This window comes from Kogia breviceps, chromosome 15, assembly GCF_026419965.1.
Source record: "Kogia breviceps isolate mKogBre1 chromosome 15, mKogBre1 haplotype 1, whole genome shotgun sequence".
Classification (NCBI taxonomy): Eukaryota; Metazoa; Chordata; class Mammalia; order Artiodactyla; family Physeteridae; genus Kogia; species Kogia breviceps.
Window position 1 is genome coordinate 31,746,950 of NC_081324.1, and position 5,729 is coordinate 31,752,678.

General features: G+C 44.1%; 1 pseudogene; it reads right to left on the minus strand.

Annotated features, from left to right (window-relative positions):
• Positions 1-2,609: 2,609 nt before the first annotated feature.
• Positions 2,610-3,998, minus strand: LOC131742265 (elongation factor 1-gamma-like; annotated as a pseudogene).
• Positions 3,999-5,729: the final 1,731 nt, after the last annotated feature.

A 5,729-nucleotide genomic window follows, 5' to 3' on the forward strand; every position in this document is an offset into this window, starting at 1 on the left:
TCTGGCAGTGGCGGGTTGCACAGGTTCCCGGGAGGGGCGCCATGGAGAGTGACCTGTGCTCACACACAGGCCTCCCGGTGGCAGCAGCAGCTACCCCAGCGTCCCACACCCGTCTCCACTGTCTGTGCAGACAGCCGCGGCTCGCGCCCGTCTCCGGAGCTCCTCCACGCGGTGCTCTCAATCCCCTCTCCTCGCGCCCGAGGAAGCAAAGAGGAAAGAAAAATTCTCCTGTCTCTTCGGCAGCTCTGCGCCCGTTTCTGGGGCTCCTTTAAGCAGCGCACTTAATCCCCTCTCCTAGTGCCCCAGGAAACAAAGAGGGAAGAAAACGTCTCTTGTCTCTTTGGCAGCTCCAGACTTCAACCGGACTCCCTCCCGGCCAGCCGTGGCGCACCAACCCCTTCAGGCTGTTTTCACTCCACCAACTCCAGACCTTTTCCTGGGGTCCGACTGAAGCCCGAGCCTCAACTCCCAGCCCCTGCCCGCTCTGGCGGGGGAGCAGACGAGCCTATCGGGCTGGTGAGTGCCGGTCGGCACCGATCCTCTGCGGGAATCTGTCCACTTTGTCCTCCGCACCCTGTTGCTGTGCTCTCCTCCAGGGCTCCGGAGCTTCCCCCTCCGCCACCCGCAGTCTCTGCCCGCGAAGGGGCTTCTAGTGTGTGGGAACCTTTCCTCCTTCACAGCTCCCTCCCACTGGTGCAGGTCCCGTCCCTATTCTTTGTCTCTGTTTATTCTTTTTTCTTTTGTCCTAACCAGGTACGTGGGGAGTTTCTTGCCTTTTGGGAGATCTGAGGTCTTCTGCCAGGGTTCGGTGGGTGTTCTATAGGAGAAGTTCCACCTGTAGATGTATTTCTGATGTCTCTGTCCAGAGCACAGGCTCTGGATGCGCAGGCTCAGCGGCCATGGCTCACTGGCCCAGCCGCTCTGTGGCACGTGGGATCTTCTCAGACCAGTGCACAAACCTGTGTCCCCTGCATCGGCAGGCAGACTCTCAACCACTGTGCCACCAGGAAAGCCCTGACTTGTGATTTTAGATGATAAATTGGGTCACCGTGTGAAGGAAAGATTTTAGAGAAGAGATAACAGAGAAGTCAGGAATCCATTGCCACAATTACCCATATGAGAGACAATGAGGACCTGAACAGGAGCTGTGTAATCAGCACTGAATATACAGGACACCATGACTGTCTGGATGTAGGGAAGGGAACAGAATCTAAAATGATGCTTTTTTATGGAGAAGTTTAATAATTCATGTTCATGAATACTAAAGATAGCATAAATTTGGAGAGAGCCCAAAGGGAGATGGTGACTTTCTGGAGCTTTAGAGCACTTGGACATAGCAGAAAGACTACAATAAGGTCAGTTTTGATGTGGATAGATGTGAAATACAGCAAAGAAGCAACAGTTGCATTTTCTTTTCCAAATATTCATATATAATCTCCTGTCATTCTGAAATTAAAACTATCTAGTGATGATATTCTATATTATGGGAGAATATTAGAATTCCCAATGTCTTTATATGAATACTATTTTATTTTAATGTGTGTTATTAACCTTCATTGGTTATGACTGGGGGATGTCATATGGAGTCTTTAATGGGACTCTTCTACCTCTAGAATGTATATTTATATACATTCACCAATTATTCCTAGTTGAAACAACACTTTTCATTATACAGCCTGTTAGACTGGTCACTTTATCATCTTAGAGTTAATTGGTGTCATTTTGGAAATACATATGCATAAATGTAGGCACCAGGTGTGTTGACTTTTTTTCCTTCTTCAGAAATGCATGTCTTGCTAATGGATAATTTCAGGACTAAAATTTAAGAGGGACTTTTGGTATCACCTATTTTATTATTTGATCTTTAGGTAAGCTCTCTTAGATTATGTTCATTTTAAGCTGGCAATATAATTTATTATTTTTTTATTTTTATAATTTTTTTTCAGGGTTGTTAAATGACATTTATGACTGCTCTACATTGCAGGAAGCAGAAGGGTGTGTTTAGGGTTCAGGCTCCAGTGACACCCACTTGGTTCAAAATCCTGCCTCCACCACCTAAGATGTGTGATCACAGGCAACTTGCTTAAATCTCTGAACCCCACTTCCTTGTTATAAAGTAGGGATACCCTAGAGGTGATCCACAGCCAGGTTAGGGCCCACAGGCCAGTATCTGTCCCAAAGAGTCTGTACCTCTTCTTGCTGTTTGTCTGAAGTGTTGAAACTATGACTCTTGGATACGGCTGCTGCCCCACCTCATAGGGCAGATGCAGGAAGTAGTGTTAAGTCTCTCTGCATGCTGTGCTCTCACCCCATCAGCAGGTATTCTCCCCCTTCATGCAGGAAGGTCTGGAATTAGGTAGTTACAAAGCCCTGTGTCACCACCTCCTAACTGCATCCAATCTTTCCCAGCTAGCCTAGAAGATGCTCATCACAGGAGAGGCAAGGCAATTAAAAAAAAATCAAAACTGAGTAGAGACCTCTCTTTCTGCTCTTCTGAAGACTTATCCCCTGCACAGGGAGGTCCTGTAGGTATAGACAACACCCTGCTTCAAGATATCTACTCCCCTTTGAAGAAGCCATCACCCATGAAGAAGGCAGCAAAGGAAAGGTTTCAATGTTCAGTTTCCTTTAATGACCCCCATTCTCCCTGAAGGGCAGGTGCAGGCAGCTAGGCAATGGCAAGAGATGTTCACTTGAAAATCTTGCCCTGATTGAAGGCTTTGCCCACATGCTGGAAGACCCCATCCCAGGAAAAGTATTCTTGAACCAGCGGCTGTGTATCCTCGCTGCTGGGACACAGTTTCAGCCATGTGTATGACTCATAATCCACCTGCCAATCTGGACTCAGGGGAAAGGCAAGCTCCTGGCGTCAGAAGACTCAGACTCCAGAAATGGAGCTGCTATTGTTGGTTCCAAAGAGAATGACACTGACAAAGGCATTCTTCCTCAGCTTGTCCAATCACTGGAACATTCCACTGATGAGGTTGCAGCTTATGAATGTCTGGGTGAGCTCTTCAGGGAAGCAGTAGTCGGAGCACCTCAGGGACCAGCCACTTTTATCAAATTGCTCCCAAAATTATGGCAGCACCACGGAGAGTGTGTCCTCATTGGAGTACTTGCGCTTAAATACATCCAACACAAAGTTACTCTTGGGCAGGTGAGCAAAGGGATCCTTGGCCCTCTGCTCAGCAGACAGTGCCTGCTCACATTCATCTAACTCCTCTTCAGTAGCAGGGGCAGCTGTCTTCTTCTCCTCTTTTCACTCGGCCTTGGGCTTCTGCTTCTCTTCTCGAGAAGCTTTCCTTTCCGTGGGGTGTCCTTTTTAGGCTGGCTTTCTGCAAACTTTTTAGCATCAAACTGAGCTATTTTTTCAGTTTCACCTCCCCCAAGACAGCCCAGAACTGGGACTGGTTAATGCAGGTGAGGAGCCAGTGGTTTGTATTAGGAAAGGGCTGGTAGAAAGAAGCCTCCAGAACCTGTTTATAAAGCCACAACAGGGTGCAGACAACTGTGATGTCCGTCAGTGTCACACGTTCACCCACAGGAAAAGTCCTTGTCTTCAGGTGAGCATCCAGCAGCCCCATAATTTGCCTCACCACCTCCTTTGCATTCCCTGTGACCTGCTTGTTGTGTTGCATGATGCCTAAGGTGGGGAACACCCAGGTACTGGCTGGGGGAACTATGTCGTTATCAGCAAAGCTCACCCACTGCACCACCTGGGCTGCTGCTTCAGGAGTACTTCTCCGCAACTCCTCATTGCTCACATAGTAGGCAATTGCATTGCTCTCAAACACACAGAATCCATCATCACCCTCAAAGGCTGGAACCTTGCCAGCAGGAAATTTACCGAGAAATTCGGGGGTGCAGTTGGTTTGGCCAAAATAGAAGTGGGGTGGTGTGGAGAGCACACGGACCTGAGCCCCGCTGTACTGAGCAGCAGTGAGGGTCTTGAAGGCCCTCCAGTTTTTAGGATATGTGCACAAGGTCCCAGCCGCCATTATGATTCTACAGAGAAAGGGGTTAATTTATTGTTTTATTACCACGTGATCATTTTAAGCTGGATACGTTACAAAAGTGATGCCTAAGGCTCTTAGAGGGAAGGCTAGCATGAAGATTTTATCAATAATGTGAAGATTCATTTAGTCAATTGAATTAAATTATCCCATTGCTTAAACAACCCTATGATTTTTGAAGCACGTGCTCAATCTTTATTCAGCTTACTTAATACATTAAGGTTCTTTTAAAATATTTCATATACTAGCTGGAATAAAGAAAAGAATTATCTTAGAAGTTTTTAATTTTATCTCAAGAATTAATAAAAGTACATTATTATTATCATAGATAATTCTACTTAGAACTATTATCTTCTCTTAAGTACAGTACTAACATTTCCATAAACTAGCAAGAGGGAGAGCTAATATCACTGGGATTTTTCAATACTCATTACACAACTGGAACACATTTCTTTGGAAAAACAAAAACAAAAACATTCTCAGACGACTATTACCCACTGAGATAAACTATTTCTTACTCTGCCATTATTGTTATGAGTTAATGAAAAGCCTCTTGTTGCTTTACAAGTACAAATATATTTTTTTAATTTTATTTTTTTATGGAAGTAGAGTCAAGTTACAATGCATCAGGTATACAGCAAAGTGATTCAGTTATATATATATAAGATATTGAATATAGTTACCTGTGCTATACAGTAGGTCCTTGTTGTTTATCTATTTTATATATAGTAATGTGTATCTGTTAATCCCAAATTTCAATTTTATCCCTCACCCCCTTTCCTCTTTGGTAACCATAAGTTTGTTTTCTATGTCTAGGACATTTTAAAATATTCATTCAGAAAATAGTTATTATTATTATGTGACAGACTATGGATTAAGGACTAGGAATATAACAATAAAGACAAATGCTTGTGCCTCATGGTTTTCATTCTAGTGAAGGACAAGATTAGATCTAAGTGGGTTTTTCTTTTCTTGACCACACACTTACATACTGACATTTGTATATCTAAATTTTAGCATCTCATGTTTGTTTGCTCTATTATGCATCTCTGATTGGTTTGTGTATTTTGTCTTTAGGGAGTTGGTAACAACTTAGCAGTAAAAAGTGCAAGTTAGGACCTTATTGCCTAGGTCTGAGTTCTGCTCAGCTACTTTCTAGTTGTGTTATACTGAACAAGTATTCTTTATCATTATAGGCTTCCCAGGAATAGCAGTAGGGACAGCTATACCATAGGTTTAAAAGAGGGCTTCCCTGGTGGTGCAGTGGTTGAGAATCCGCCTGCCGATGCAGGGAACACGGGTTTGTGCCCCAGTCCGGGAAGATCCCACATGCCGCGGAGCGGCTGGGCCCGTGAGCCATGGCTGCTGAGCCTGCGCATCCGGAGCCTGTGCTCCGCAGTGGGAGAGGCCACAACAGTGAGAGGCCCATGTACCACCAAAAAATAAAAAAAATAAAAATAAAATAAAATAAAATAAAAGAGACACTTGTAAAGCACTTAGCAGAGTGCCAGGCACATTCATTAACCATTATTTCTTAAGATTAACTATTAATTTTGAGGCCAAATATTTTCATTAATACATATTTTTCATATTCTATAACAATTAGAATGGTGCTGTGTTCACAGAGAGGCAATAATAAATTCCCTGGAAAAAAGTAATAAGAGCAGCTTTGATAAAGAAAAGTAGGGGAGAATACACAGGCTCTAAGCAATTCTA